Consider the following 16,870-nt stretch of genomic DNA (forward strand, 5'->3'; position numbering starts at 1 on the left):
AAAGCAATTAATGCAGCAAGTTTGGTATGTGAAAGCCAAGAGAGAGGGAGAGAGAGAAAGAGAGAGAGATTCAAAACCGGATTATCGAAACTTTACTAAAAAGGAGAAGAAACTTGTAAAAGAGGCATAAACATTGAGAAAAATATTTAAAACATAGAAAAGAGAAAGTGGGAAGTTTGAAAGAAAAAAATGGTGAAGAACTGTGAGCTCAATTATTATGTTAAAATCGAATAATCACAATAATTATGAATCTGAAATAAATGTAGACCTGAATTAACACCTACCAGCGAATGACCTGGACTGAATATGATATTGTTCCAGAGATAATCTACTTAGCATGGAGTCCAGGTTTGGGAACGCGAGTGATCAGTAATAGAATGAGGTCAGATCTGAATAAACATGAGGATCCGACGCTGCGTTTTGAGTTCTGGGGTTGAACTCTGTAGCAGAATAATAAGGAATGTTATCATGATTATGGATCGGGGTGAGAATACTCTCTCTCTCTCTCTCTCTCTCTCTCTCTCTCTCTCTCTCTCTCTCTCTCTCTCTCTCATTTATGAGTGGGAACAAGAAAAGGCGTTACGATTATGGAACTGGATGAGAATCTCTCTCTCTCTCTCTCTCTCTCTCTCTCTCTCTCTCTCTCTCTCTCTCTCTCTCTCTCTCTTTGTCGCAAATATATAAGGGGACTGAGACTCATTGAGGTACCAGAAAATACTGTAGAATTATTTGGCTATTTTAATAATGTTACAGATGCACCTTAAGATAACTTCTGTATTCTCAAAATCAAATTACCAAAACCATTAGATCATTCCCCTCGATTATTTTAAGCGAAACCTCTTCATTATAATATCGGCTTCTTATGTACATTCGAAGATTGTGATAATTACATTCGTCTCCAAGATTATCCAGTCAGTGGCAACGCTCCCGACTTAACTCGATTTCATGATTTCTACTGAACCAAAGTTTCCCAATTATCTTTTAATATCTAATTAACCATAATCCTATAAACCATTTGGTCTTGACGTTGGATGTCAGTAATAAGAAGCTTGCGGTATGTATATCTTTCATGTGTAAATGAATTATTAACACGAGTCAGTTCTCCTAACTAGTAGAATCATAATCAGTATGGAAATTCCACGGACTGAATTAGGAGAGGAAATGTTATGGTTATTAATATTCAGAACTCCGAACCAAAAATGACTTCAGTTAGATAGCGAATAACGAAAACGATGCCGTAATTTATTGTATTTTCTGTTAAGCCTGAAAGTAAGGAGCATGCAGGTTACCAATAATTAATTAAAAAATTATGCAGTTTTTAGATAGAAATATAGAGGGACATTGTGGGATAAACTCTATCAAAATCGAATGACTTTTTGGTCAAGCTCTATTCTTCTAGATTATAATGCATGGTGGTTCCACATAAGGAACTGCGTTCATAATTCCCAATTCTACGAACTTAAGTCCAAAGTTATTTCTCAATGGCAGAACTGAGAAACTTTCATATGAGGATAAATTAGGAATAAGTTAGGAATAACAATCCCTTTTATTACTGATTTCTTTAATGTTTAAATGAACAACCATTATTCTTTGTGGTGAAATAAAATACTTGAATAGTACCTCCTTGTCTGTTTATGTTTACTAGTTATATGATACTCTTTAACCCAAGGCCAAGAGAAAGAGAAGGTCTGCTCACTTTCCCCCCAAATCCCCCATGTAGGCGGAGCTTTGTATACCTCCTTATTGCGTCAGCAGGTGGACTGCCGTAATGAGCAGGTATCTCTAAGATACGTCATCGCCTACGTAGTTACCCTTGGTGGGAGGCGACTCCACCCAATTGGGTAGACCTTGTCTCTCTCTTGGCCTTGCTTTAACCCATCATCTTATGTGAATTACGGGGAAAACTAAAGGTAGAGTACAGTATCATGAAAGAGAGAAGGAATGATTCAGTTTTCGGATGCTGTGAATGAAAGTCAAGTAACCATCAGAGCAAACTATGATTTCACTTCACATATGGCTTAGCCCCGCTGTGCACTATCTCTTCACATATGGCTTAGGCCTGCTGTGCACTATCACTACAAAAATAATGTGAGTAGTGAAATATTTACATATAAACGTGTTGTTGAAAGGAAAGCTTGAAATTAATATTCAAAAGTCATTAGTATATTCACTGAACAAAGTTTTAGTGAATGATTAACAGTGACAAAAGTTATCATGTAATTCGGTGCTTGACCAGATATCGACTAATTTTAGGGGTAACAGGCAATACGATATTAGCATATAGTACGATTATAACTATAAGCTTACAAGTACTGGATTGTATTTCATGGATAAGTTGTACAATGTGTATGTCATAATTTTCTGTAATTTTTCATAATTTTCCGCTGTCAGTTTTTTATTGTATTTTTTTATTTTAGGCATTGTGAATTAACGAAAACCTCTAGGTGACTTTTTTTTTTTCTTGGAAATGATCAAGTATTAATACACCGGTTGACAAGAAAAAATTGAATACCGAAGTTTATATGCCAAAAGGTGGTTAATCCAATATATGTAGACTTTTTTTTATGAAACCAAGGCTACACAACACGAGGAACCAACGCGAATATCAGAAAGAAAGCTTTAAATATCAATTGAGCAGCTAGTTTAGTAGAAAATTTTTGCAAATGAGACCAAGATTATCAGAGACTGGATGCTGAAATTCTAGGAAATATGATATGCAGCAGCTCACTTTCAGCTCCACGAAAGATTGTCAGTTTGTGATGAGCTGTTTTAAAAGCTTCGTAGCCTGAAGTTAGACCAACAAGTGGAGTGTGATGATAAAGGCTGCAAAAGCATTATTAAGAGGAAAGGGAACCAAAAATTTGGAGCCAATGTCTCATGGTATCGTTGCAGTAATACAAAAGATTCAAGTCCACTTGGATGACCGTAAGTTGCCGAGAAATAATAGCTAATTCTTGATTAATGTTTTCCCTTCAAAGGGATAAAGGCTTTACAATTTACCAATAATCCATCTCAGTATTATGTTTTCGAAATGAGAAGATTCTCGAACTGTTGTAGCATTTAGTGCAACGCTCAGGCAGAGAAGCATTACACGATATTCCTTGTCCTGTCAGTCATTCAGATTTCAGCTGTTCCTTCACTGCACTGAACAGGAAACACGAACGTCTCTGTTTCCGTTTACACATTTCATGATTAATTCAGTGACCTCGAAACTCTCCCGAACATATATTCTCCGATTCTGTCTTTGAAAACTTAAGGCGAAACCTGTCAGGATTTGGAACCAGCGTTTCATTTTCCTTGTGGTACATCTGTGTATGTTTTTAAGAGGAGATTAATAAATAGTAATCTGTCTTTTGTATAAGCAGTATTCAAATCTAATTTTTTTTTATTTGCGTAACAACGAATCCATCTTCACACATCTCTGTAATAAACAAGTAAAAAATGCGCCGAAGTTTCTTCGGCGTAATCGAATTTTCTTTACAGCCGCTACAGCGTACAATCAAGGCCACCGAAAACAGATATATCTTTCGGTGGCCTCGGTATAATGCTGTATGAGCAGCAGCCCATGAAACTTAAACCACTGCCCTGGTGGCCTATCCTATATCGTTGCCAGAAAGATGATAATGGCTAACTTTAACCTTAAATAAAAATACTGCGGCAAGAGGGCTGCAATTTGGTATGTTTGATGATTGGGGGGTGGATGATCAACATAACAATTTGCAGCCCTCTAGCCTCAGTAGTTTTTAAGATCTGAGGGCGGACAAAAAAAAAGTGCGGACGGACAGACAAAGCCGGCACAATGGTTTTCTTTAGCAGAAAACTAAAAGGGAAGTACGAGTGAGTGTATGTATTAATTATTACGCCAAGTTACTTCCAACTCTTCCCTACATACTAATAAATAACGACTAATATCTGGTAATGTTCTCCTCTTAACTCATGCGTAAGGCCTTGAAGAATCCATGTTTATTGGATGAATGTCTCGTTTCATTAATCTCTCTTAAAATTTTAACACCTTGCATCACATCTGTTTATCTTTTCCCGGTATCGCTGACGTCGCTTACCGCTTTTGACTTGATAGAAACGACGATAATCCATTTCACCTGACGTCTTACCTTAAAGGGGAACCTTCGATAATCCGGTTCATTTGACGGTCTTACCTTAAAGGGTAACCCTCGATAATCCGGTTCACTTGACGGTCTTACCTTAAAGAGTAACCCTCGATAATCCGGTTCACTTGACGGTCTTACCTTAAAGGGTAACCCTCGATAATCCACTTCACCTGACGTTTTACCTTAAAGGGTAACCCTCGATAATCCGGGTCACCTGACCATTTACCTTAAAGGGTAACCCTCGATAATCCGGTTCACCTGACAGTCTTACCTTAAAAGGCAACCCTCGATAATCAAGTTCACTTGACGGTCTTACCTTAAAGGGGAACCCTCGATAACACGGTTCGTCCGACGGTCTTAGGACCTTAAAGAACACCTCTCGACTTGAGGAGTGTTTGAAGCAGATCATCAATTCCTTAGCAAGAAACCATGACAGCTGGTTCCTGTCGCTTCTGATCCGAGTGGGGTCGCTGGAAGCGTTCTTGATTCTGCCGTAATCGGAACTGGAAATACTCTTAGTGACAAGGTTGATAGAACGAGATATATTCTTTTAAGACACTGGATGTAAAAAAATACAAGTATCTTTATTATTCTCACTAGTTGCGTGGGCAGTGGATTATATCAGAAGATTTTGTAGTAAAATCTACAAAAGAGAAGATACTTGAAAGACCAATCTTTGCAAACTACTTTGATTAGACCATGATTACCTGGTTATTCAAAAGATAGTGTTGACGGATTCATTTTAGATGAGGTGAAAACTGGGCCACAAAGTGTAGTTAAAGAAGTTAAACAGCCAGGTAAAAGCAAATGACAGAAAGCAGTGCAATTGAAACTAAAGGTCACTACAAGTAACCTTCAGTAATGCGTACAATTCACTGCTTAAGGCTCTGTGTAAACTAGGCGGTGCAAGTGATTTCATTTTTATTTTTCAATGAATTGATTTCTGAAATACTTTGCTGTAATTATAATTGTCTTGTCATTCACCAGTTTCTTTTGTTTGATGAATAATATGTAAATGAAATATGAATTCTCTCTCTCTCTCTCTCTCTCTCTCTCTCTCTCTCTCTCTCTCTCTCTCTCTCTCTCTCTCTCTCTCTCTGTCTCTCTCTCATTTGCATACCCTATTTTCTGTTAGAAATGGAATATCAATAATGGTTTCTATTGCCTATTCAGAAGGATTGTTTATTTTGTCTACGTCACTATAAAAAAACTAGAGCAACAATTATTTGTGCTTGCGTGTCCGTGCGTGAGGGTGTATGTGCTCGCAGAATATAATGACAGTTGCTTGTAAATATTCATCTATTTTTTCATCGTTTCTAAAAATCCTTTTTTTTTATTTTGCACACAAATTGTTTTTTTTCTATCACATGACCCCGATCTTCGTTGTTAATTGGTCGCTCTCACACAACAGTTCATTCCCGTTACATAACAATGATTTTATATTTGCTGTTTTTAGTTACATTCCATAATACAACGTTCATCTATTTCTGTTTGTTGCTTCCCTTTCACCCAGTAACATCGAGGCCTCATTGCACCCTTCCGACGAGTCCAGTTCATCCCAAGAACAGTTTCTGAGTGGATTTCACTCGCTTTGACAAGACAAAACCATCACATCAGAGTCTCTTAATAGATTTAGACGTTGCCTCAAAGTTGTATTAGGATATGGGTTTTGCGTAAAATTAAGAATTGATAATAAACCCATGAATTTGAGATACGAAGGACTTATTAATTAATCTGAGTAGTAAGGACTAGCATCATTATTATCATTTATGTCATAATCAGTATCCCGATCCTGCCAAACTTTAAAGAACCTTCAGTATTCAAAAAATAAATTTTGCACGCTTTTGAAACACTCAAACAAACTTAATCTAATTACGAACCATATCTAATACTGAATTAATGCTATCCTCTTTCAGATTAAAGGGAATTCGAGCGTGTATTTAGAGCCATTCACACCGCGTATTGAGAAAAGAACGTTGAAGAGAGAGAGAGAGAGAGAGAGAGAGAGAGAGAGAGAGAGAGAGAGAGAGAGAGAGAGAGATTATAAGTAAAAGCTACTTGTCAGTTGTGTTGTATTCTGGTGAGTAATATTCAGGCGAGCGTTTGTACCTCTCGAGCGATCTTGTAAATATGATCAGCCCCTGCAGTCCGAAGTTACTTAGAGCAGATTATCGCCAGTCCCCTGACAGACATAGTGCAGATTTTTGACCGTTACTGTCCCACCGCTGATGAGGTCCGGTAATCTTTCCTTGCTGACGTGTTCCTGGCTCATGTAACATTCCTTTACATGGGCACTATATCTCTTCCTCATTGCAAGGTTCCTTGATTATTGTAGTATTCTATAGATAAGAATTAAGACATTAAGCATTTTAGCGAAGGTAAATTACAGCTGAATAAAAGTTAACAAAAAATATGCTTTGGCTTTACTTACAAGCATGATGATTCTAAAATATTTTGTATGCCTGTCTGGGAAGAACTGACAATAGCATCACGTAAGCAACAAAGGAAAAGAGTTAGAGACATTGTGTTATAGTCATTAACCCTTCCTCAGTAATTTTCTGTGTATAAAAGAGAGAGAGAGAGAGAGAGAGAGAGAGAGAGAGAGAGAGAGAGAGAGAGAGAGAGAGAGAGAGAGAGAGAGAGAATGCATTTATGTAAGGATGGGCCATGGTAATAGCCTCTAGAGAATGTCAGGGAAAAACTCTCCGTACTTGACAAATAAAAAGATAAGTTGAAAAAGGAATTCTAAATCTAAGTCCGTGCCCTCTTGGACAAGAGCAACAATGTCAACTTACAGTAAAAATGGAAAAATCCTGAGTAAAATAAGTGAATTTTTTTTTAAGTCAGTGTCTTCGAACACGGCGCCAACTTTCGGATCAAAGGACTGGGAATTAACGAGCTAAAGAATTTTTTTTTTTTTTAACACTTGGCATTTGAAGGATAAGGAATAAGAAGATTACAAGGCCAAGTCCTGTGACCTAAAGTCATAAACTTTTTTCATAGTATTTTTTCCATTACTGGGCAGAGTTCATGCAACTGCCTGTCCACTGTCTCTTTGCGTTGAAAGCCTTGTCATTTCATATTTTGCAGTTATTCATTTATGTATTTTATGAGTCACTGGTTCTTTATGTAGACAGGTGTGAATTATTTGGCAGGTTTCTGTTTTTATACTTAATCCTCAAGAAAGCAATACTGAAAATACTTAAGAATACCTGATCCTCAGTATAAAATAAATATTGAAAGTACTTAAGAACAAGAGAAAGAGCAGTTTGTATAAACCTATACACACACACACACAGAGAGAGAGAGAGAGAGAGAGAGAGAGAGAGAGAGAGAGAGAGAGAGAGAGAGAGAGAGAGAGAGATCTTTGAGGCCAGCAGCGGCAGTGCCATAAAAGCAAGAAATGGCAAATTTCTGCCAGCCAACTTTCCGCCTGTGACGCCCGACTGAGGTCGAGGGAACTCTGTCTTCCTTATTGTCAAAGTTTCTAACTTTCATGCCCGTCACAGTGGCTGCTTCCTCCCACACGGAAGTTTGTGCAAACAGTCCCTTAAGCTGAAAGGGAAAGGAAACGAGTGGCTCTTTGACAAACTACTGTAGATGAGAGATGGTCACTTTAAAAGAAAAAAGTTATAGGGAGCGGGTTTACGCCAATCATAACCCTGCCCAAATAGGCAGGAGTTTAGATTAAGCCGGCCATATGTCAGGACAGTCCATTACACAAAGGCGGCTTGTAAGAGTGGTAAGGTGTGAAAAGGAGTAGGAGGTCTGGTGTGGACATTGGAACTCTGTCCGTTTTCAGTATTTATCGAGATATGTTAAATGTTTATGAACTTACACGCAGGCTCTCTGATTTTATTAAACAAGAAAAAAAATCAATAAAATATACGATTTATTCCCTTCGATGAGCTGTTAAATAAAACGAAGGAAAACAAATTAAGAAGATCTAGTTTTCCCATATTCCTATATAATGTCCTGGTAAACAACGTAAATAAATAAATAAGGTTGCTTAGAATTTTGAATATAAAACAAAAACAAAAGAAATCCTTCTTTAGCATATTACAGAATTCCACCCGACCTCTGCACCTTCAATGTTTGTTCGGAATTTTATAAATCTCGACAAACAAGGAAGCGTCTCGCCCGAGGCTGTCAGAAACACGACCTGGAAATAATGTATATCATTGTTAGGATCAGATGACCTCAGGGGAGCATTTCACCAAGCTTATTTACAAAGCAACAGACACATCCATTTTTTGTGTTATCATACAAGTCCTTTTCAAAGCATTTACAAAGCGAAAACTACATAAAATTGAGTGGTATTATGAGTATGCGTGGTTTTGTATGACTTAACATACACCACGTATTGATCTTCGCTTACTATTTGTAGTGGACGAGCCTGGATTCGAGTTCTGAAGGAGATGAAGCGAGTTAGGCGCTTTCTGTTTAAAACTCAAACAATTGCGTTCCTAATAATATATGACTGTACTGGGTCGCATGCAGAGTAGAGAAGGACGTGGGGCTAACACCCCCACTCCAAAACATTTGCTGAAAGCAGAGAGCTACCCCCTATTACCTGTAAATGGGTACCGGAATCCTACTGAATCAAGAAGGAAGCTAAATACTAAACCGCAGATGTCGTTTCTATGTCGAATTAACTCTCCCTATGGAATAATTTACACCCGAATGGAATTATCATTGATAAAGGCATCTGTCCTGGTCAGGATTCGAATTTGTGCCTTTTGGATTAGATACAGAGGTGCACACACACACAAATACACACATATATATATATATATATATATATATATATATATATATATATATATATATATATATATATATATATATATATATGTGTGTGTGTGTGTGTGTGTGTGTGTGTGTGTGAGTGTGATTTTGTGCATGTGTGCACGCGCGCTCGTTTGTGTATGATCCCCCAATTGTGTAACAGCAACAATGTCATCCATTTTTATATGAAAAAGATCGACGTGACAAAGTAACAATAGCGGAACGAAAACTAATGAGACTTGATCAGAGGAAAATATTACTTCAACGAAACATTAAAAGAGCAGAATCTGAGAGAGAGAGAGAGAGAGAGAGAGAGAGAGAGAGAGATTCCATAGTATGGGGGTTATTATTATTATTATTATTATTATTATTATTATTATTATTATTATTGATACAAAACGTGACCCAATATGTCATCCCTTATTCGAGAAGGAACATCACATTTCTCCTTCCTCTCTCCCCCTTCCCCCAAATCCCCTCACAAAACGAGTATGATAGCTTAGCCTGAGTTGTCACAGGCTGTTGACTCTTAATCTGAAGTGCAACGCAAAGAAGATATTATCCATCACACCCAGTGGCTCTCGACCTCTTCTCGGGGAAGACACAAATGCTGACTCGTGTTAGACAAGGAAATCGAATCCATGGGGGAATCTCTTCTGTGGGTCGCCCGTCACATCTCCCATAATCTCGGAGGAACGGGATGACTATTCCCACGGGATAAGGAATTCCAAGGCAACGAGAGACAGACAGAACGTGTGTATAATCTTTTTTGCCTATATTCATTACTGACGTCATTACTTGTATGATGTTATGAATTTATTATGTATAAAGACTCCGTAATGAATTCCAAGATTGGGAGTCAATCAAAAGTTTTGATACCTACCTAGATTCTGTCAGTATTAAGCAGCCATCAGTACCACTAATTCTTCGTTAGACTTGGATTACTTACTGAAGCGGTCACCCCATCACAAAACTACTATCAGTCTGTGGAGGTCAACGCCGTCCTGTTCATTATAAAACTGCCTTATCATAATGTAATGCTTCCCGACTAATTTGCGCAAGAACCACGCACTCGAAAATGTAAGCAGCTACACTTTGTATTTGCCATAAAACAAGTGGCTGTATCTCTCTCTCTCTCTCTCTCTCTCTCTCTCTCTCTCTCTCTCTCTCTCTCTGTGACATTAAAGTTTATAGGAACCACTTCCAAACAAGCCCTTCCGTGTATTAATCTGTAAAATTTCTCTGAAAAAAAAAAATATATTTTTTTTTAATCAGAAGCAACCTTTTTATCAAGATAATAACTTTTGGGCCTGAGTTCATTAATTCCTGTGTAACGGTAACTAAAGAGGAAGTAAAGGGGAGTGATATCAGAAAGCTGTACATCTTTTGTCTAGCTTGACTGGCATCACTTGACGTCATTGGGCCTGATACTCTTTTCTCCAGAGTGTGGGTATGATACAGTAATTATTTTTTCTTATTGTCTCGGCAATCTTTACTCGTGTATCAGGAAATGATTACATTATTTACGTGTTCATGCTTTGACGCATGTTATGTGTTTTGTACTGTACTACCGTTATTTGTGTTGTTTTAACTTTATTTATTTCAGCCCTAATAATAATTGTCAGAGAATTTGAGCTCTAGGTTGAAAAATTGTCTCATATATTTCAGTGGATTATGTATAACGTATGTAGGTATACATTCTATCAGTCTATCAGTTTTTAGGAGTTAAACGTTAACCAAGAATAACATCTGAGAAGCAAAATGAACCAGTGTTTGAAACACTCAAAGGAACTATTCCGTGCATTTTGGTCTCAAATATGAAGCCATTGACTCGTCCACAGCATCGGAGGATGTACTGTAGATCCTTCTCCAAAATAAAACAAAGGGAGCCTCTTGCTTTAATAAGGTGTCCTCACAGGTATAGTGGCTTCCTCCTCAGTCATGGTTCCAGGAAGCCCCATTTGCATTACAATACGGGACTTTGATCCCAAGTGCACTGTCTGCGAAGGTGTTTGAATCCTTGTGGATGAAGGATGTGTTGTGCAAGGGATTGAATTCCACGATATTCTAGACCGAAGGAGTTTCTAGTTACCTCTCGTGAAATGAGCGATAGAAATCTTAGGCCTGTGATTAGTGGGACCCTGGTGTTCTGAAGCGTTAGTTAAAATGGAAACAAATAATGGCTGTCTTCTATCACTGGATATTTTAATTTTGTCAGAAGATATGATTTCCACTTTTGATATAACAAAGGCAAAGTCTGCTCTGTGTCATAGAATGGCGTTGGGGCCATGTCTCCTAGAGCGACATATACTCTGGCTGACTGAATGGTATGCCCACTAACTTTCTGGGAAAGAGAGTGTGAGGTAAGGATTACCTCGTCGAGGTCCTCCCATTTTATTGTTTACTTTTCGATAGACAGAGATGTTGACACTGACGTCTAGTTTTTGTTTGTAGTATTCGTCATCCTTGTCTGAAAATCCTGACTCTTCATCCTCTTTTAAAAATCCTAACTCTCTCTTCCTGCGCAGTGTCGGAAACGACAGCAGCTGTTTTCTGAGTAAACAGCCTATATAGGTCACTGCGCTTAGTACTATCGAAGCACCGCATTGTTAGAGTGTTGTTAAAAGCTGCTATTAAGTAAGCAATGTTTTTGACACTTGGTGGTTACGTCGGCGAAATCCGTAGTGGCGGAAGGATAACAGTTTCAAGGAAAGGCGACGTGAAGTTGAAACTTCCTGGCTGGAGACGCTAAGTTTATATATTACTTGTTTAAGTATTTGAGTGGGATCTTCAAACCTTTAGGTGAATATTTCAAGTCGTGGTTCCAGGTAAATTAATGATTCGTCGGCGACGTTACTTAATTTAGCGCCATTTAGTGACAAGAGAAGTCGTTTGTATATAAAATGGTTTCAGTTGCTTAGATATTATTTTGAGTCAGCCCGACGAAGTTTATTTGTGGATTGTATTCTAGTATCCATTTTTTTCCTGGCTTATTTGCCATCTCATTATTCTTAGCAAATGTTATAGTAAACTAGCATGACTTAGGTTTCCTAACCTATCATGTCTTAAGCTGGAACGTTCTGTGTCTTGAAAAAAAAAACCATGAATACTTAACTCGATTTTTTCCTTGTTGTAAATCTGACTTCTTGAAGTTATTAAAGTGTCCCTGCCATGTAACTTATACAGTAATACGGCTATTTTTTTCATACAATGTAGGTGTTGGAAACATTATGCAAGTCGAAGGTCATTTAGTTCCGTAAAACAAAATCATTTTTTTTTTTCAGGAACAGCCGTGGACAAGAGAGTGTTTCCAAAAAAGCTCCACTAATGATTAGGTTTTTATTCGCAATTGAAAATATCATGTGGCTCTAAGAAGGTTCGTATTCAGTCGTTTGTGTTCAATGTGTAGAGTCTTGCATTGAGTTGAGATCTACTTTTGAATAGTGTAAAAATGTGATGGACTATACATTGTACTAAATTATTTACTGATTGACTAAAGAAAACTATTATAATGTCTAATGATAATACTGCCTAAAATAATGATAAATTAATTTTACTTCCAGATGCTCGTGATTTCGAAACAAACAGTTTTATGACGCCAGGATGACTTTCCTTAAACTACTGGACTCTGGAGTGCAAAATAGTACTCTCTGTTCTCCACGTTTGGTTCAGTAATCAAGAAGACACGCAGGTGAGGTTTGCACAGTTTTGTACCTATTAACTAAACTTTTTTTCCCCTCCACCCTTACAGGGGCGGTGCCCCTGTAGGGATGGAGACCCCTCCCATGCCCAGTTCCATAGGTCTGTTGACCTACGGCCAGGTTCCTGGGAGGTTTCAACCAACCAACCAATTCTCTTTTTTCTTTCAGATGGCAAGTGTAGCTATTTTGTAAAAGTTCAGGTACCTTAATGCGATGCTTTTACTTTTGAAATTTTCAGATGTAACGTAAAGTAAAAGCTTACCTGCTGTACAGTCAGCTTCACGGGAGTTGAGACGAATTACCACCGATGGAGAAGTATGGTAACACTCTGAAAGAGTAGCAGTTCCTGGATATGCAGTTTGTGAATACTTGCGCATAGACGTTTTGTAAGGAAGGCGCTGATTGGTAAACTCTTCTCTGATTTGTACATATAGTTATAGCATATTATTTTCGCTGATTTTATGAGATATAGCTACCAAAATACGTAATTAACATGACTACTGAACATATTCTCTCATTCTGCATTTAAACTGAAAATCACAGCTCGGTGAATAACATCCTGAAATTCGTTGTGAAGAATTTGTAAAGTAATGGTGTGTGTGTGTGTGTGTGTGTGTGTGTGTGTGTGTGAAGGGATACAAGTTCTCTCATTTCGCTCGTTATAGCATATTCTAAACGTATAAATGATACGATTTTGACTGCCATTCCCGTCCTTATGGCGAAATCGGCCACGCGTTTGCGAGTTGGATAGACCGTCTTTGCGAAGGGTTTGTCCGCTATCATGGTAAGGTTATATTAGAGGTTGTTATCTAGAAACATAACCGTAATGAGCCAAACTCTAGTGTATCTGATAATGATATGTACTACTACTACTACTACTACTACTACTAGCCTAGACTTCAAATTGTCATCGGGCAGCATTTCACCAGAGAATACAATTTGTCTGTTTTGTTACAAATTAAAAAATATTTTTGAATGAATGCCTAGGAAAAATCGTATCAACCGAAATACTAAAAGGTGATATTTCAAAATATGATGAGTAAGATATTGGAGTGTATGATTATAACCAATGGTAACTGTGTCTGTGATGTTTGTGTCTTCCTTTCTAGGTGAGGAGGTATTGTTTAACCAGGGAATTAAGGAGCGATCTTGTTACTGGGTGTTATGATGTTCAGGTTATTTAAGTGTCTTGTGATAATGTTATATCATTCAGATAAGTTTTAGTTACTTAGACAACAAATAACTTATCGATGAATTATATGACTTTTAGATTAGATAGTTCAATCTCATAGGGAGTGAACTTGTTTTATAACGGAGATGAGCTGGTAATCACGGGTCAAAGCTGAGTCATTTTAATCTAGATCACGGAATGGAAAGACGCAATGAAAACATCGCTTTGCTTTGCGGGGGATGATCGTCGGAATGAGCGAAAGTGGTGCGTCCCCGACGGAAATTGCAGCAGAGGTTGCACTTTCCTAATATTTCCAGATGTTAGCATTATCCTCAGTATAAATCAGACATTTCCGTATCTAACATTATGAAATCCTAATGCACAGTAATCACATGACCGTTATTAAACAAATGGGGGGGGGTTAAAAAAAGAGGAAGTTAGGAATTAGTAAGGGATCTTGGTAAAGAACTTGTAATCCAAAATACAACATACTGTAGAATGAAAGTTGTAAGCGTGTGAAAACGATGTAATATATCAAAACGTTTATCACCAATAAAAGACAAGAAAAAAAGACGGTGCATGAATAAAGGTAATAACTTCATGTGAGAGAACATAACTGTCCCTTTAAGTCTTGATTAAAGAAATAAGATCTAGCACGATTGGAAAGAAGGTATAATTTTATTGTCAAATCACTTTCTTCTATAAAGAAATACATTTTACTTTTTACATCAGATCTCTACAACCATAATGAAAGAACGTGATAGTTTACAAAGCAATGGCGAGATAGGCGATTCTACCCTACATTCTTCCCTCAACGGACACATTTGCAGTGCTTTATAATTATACACTCGAATATTTCGTGCTCTATAATCTAAAATAGTTATGATTAGCAGTAACGATTCACCACGAAATAAGTGTATTGTTAGAAACAAATCAATTTCTCTCGGTAGGCAAAAGCGTTTAATAATCGTTGGGGTCCGTCAGTGAATGATAATCCTCACATTAGTATTATAATGGTAGATCAACTATACTCGGGGTGGTGTTATTACAGTTACGATTTCTACATAACAGATCCTCATCCTGTGACTGCCTTTACTGAAAATGCAATGACAGCCTTATCGTGGAATGGTGTGCGCTAACCGTTCGCGAAGAAGGGCAAGCCAGCTCGCAAAAGCATAGTCGACTGGGTCATAAGAATGTGAATGGCTGTCAAAATCCTAATTCATACGTTTAGAACATGCTATAACGAGCGAAATGAGAACTTTTATCCCTTCACACACACACACACACAATTACTTTGCAAATTCATTACAACGAATTTCAGGATGTTATTCACCGAGCTGTGATTTTTCATTTTACAAGCAGAATGAGAGAACATGTTCAGTAATCATGTTAAATACGTATTTTGGTAGCTACATCTCATAAAATCAGCGAAAATAATATGCTATAACTGGATGTAGAAATCAGAGAAGAGTTTACCAATCAGCGCCTTCCTTACAAAACGTCTATGCGCAAGGATTCATAAACTGCATATCCAGGAACTGCTACTACTTCAGAGAGTTGCCATATTTCTCCACCGGTGGTAATTCGTCTCAACTCCCGTGAAGCTGACTGTACATTATTTAAAATTGTATTTAGTTTCTTAGTGTTTCTCTTTAGTTTATGACCTTTAACGCAACTTAAAAGTCTCGTATTGAAAACTGAATCTTAGTGTTGAAATTCAGACAAGCGTAATCATTATTTATTTCGGTGGACTGAAACTGTTCAGTAGATTAATATTCTCATTCTGAATTTTTAAAATTTTAGCAGTTAACCTCCAGAGTTCAGAAGTATTTGTTTTAGTTAAGCTCTTCACTTTTTCATTTCAAACAATCTCCAAGATAATCATATTAACTTAACTTTGTTGTAATACTACACTTTTAAGTACAAAAAGTTTGTGTAACTCTTGTCTTTTTGACGTGAACTTAATTTTTATATCTTGAAGGTGGCGTTAACGTAGGACATGCTTCATTCCATGATAGTTTAAGTTAACATAATAGTCATGTCATAATGTAATGTTGAGTTTCATGCCACAAATACAATGGACAGACCTATACTTCACAATGGTGCAGAATTCCTCGTTGGGTGAGTCGGTAGAGTTGTGGGCTAGCACTCGCTAGGCCCGAGTTCGAGTCTCCGGCCGGCTAATGAAGAATTAGAGGAATTTATCTGGTGATAGAAATTCATTTCTCGCTATAATGTGGTTCGGATTCCACAATAAGCTGTAGGTCCCGTTGCTAAGTAACCAATTGGTTCTTAGCCGCGTAAAATAAGTCTAATCCTTCAGGCCAGCCCTAGGAGAGCTGTTAATCAGCTCAGTGGTCTGGTAAAACTAAGGTATACTTAACTATGGTGCAGATACAATGAACGAACCTATGCTGTTTTTTGGTGGTAATACAATACTCAAAACTACACTTATTTTTAATTTGACCTATTTGTGTATCTTCAGTAATGCCCAGGGGCACTATTGCCCAAAAGACCTAATGTCAGATTTTATTGCCTTTTGCTCAGCAGCTAAGGCCACCTGGCCTCTGCCATTCTGCTTGCCAGGCCCCGACCACTTGACTTGATGTCTTATATATGGTCGTTTCCATAAGTATTTGATCTCTTATTATATGGTCGTTCTCTTGGACTCTTCGCTTGTTAGAATATTTCGGATGCCCCTTGCCACTTGGCTGGTCAGTATTTGTTTGGTAGCTCTGGTCGCGGATGTTTTAAAAGTGGATTGTAGGTAGTATAAAAATTTGTACGTACTGTGAATGGTTCGTTCGTCAGTTAGCAGATCTGTATTTTGCCCTTTGTTTAATAACAGTATTTAAATTTTTTGTAATGAAACTACAAGGTGATACTTTCTTTGGTTTTTTTTTCTTGACGGTAGGTTTACTGGAGCTGAGGCATTAAATATTATATAAGCATGTTACTTCTGCGTTTTCAAAACCTCTTATTTATTTACGTTTAACTCTGAAATATTTCAATTAAAGTGAAATTTGGCCACTGAATTATGGACGTGCTTAGTGATGTTCCAAGTGTTTAATCAGATATTTCATCGTTTACTGATTAAA

The 16,870-nt window shown here is 37.6% G+C and overlaps 1 long non-coding RNA gene across 5 annotated transcripts in view; it reads left to right on the top strand.

The window, feature by feature from the left end:
- LOC136855100 (uncharacterized) overlaps nt 1-16,870 on the top strand; it is a 424,042-nt gene that overhangs the window by 285,834 nt on the left and 121,338 nt on the right. For 4 of the 5 annotated variants that reach the window (XR_010857894.1, XR_010857893.1, XR_010857896.1 and 1 more), the window contains 2 exons: nt 12,182-12,273; nt 12,461-12,588. This is a non-coding gene — a long non-coding RNA (uncharacterized lncRNA). Of the gene's footprint in view, nt 1-11,413; nt 11,700-12,181; nt 12,274-12,460; nt 12,589-16,870 lie in introns of those variants that run through there. The other variant, XR_010857897.1, reaches the window with a different exon arrangement.

The sequence above is a fragment of the Macrobrachium rosenbergii genome, chromosome 30 (genome assembly GCF_040412425.1).
Source record: "Macrobrachium rosenbergii isolate ZJJX-2024 chromosome 30, ASM4041242v1, whole genome shotgun sequence".
NCBI classification, from domain to species: domain Eukaryota; kingdom Metazoa; phylum Arthropoda; class Malacostraca; order Decapoda; family Palaemonidae; genus Macrobrachium; species Macrobrachium rosenbergii.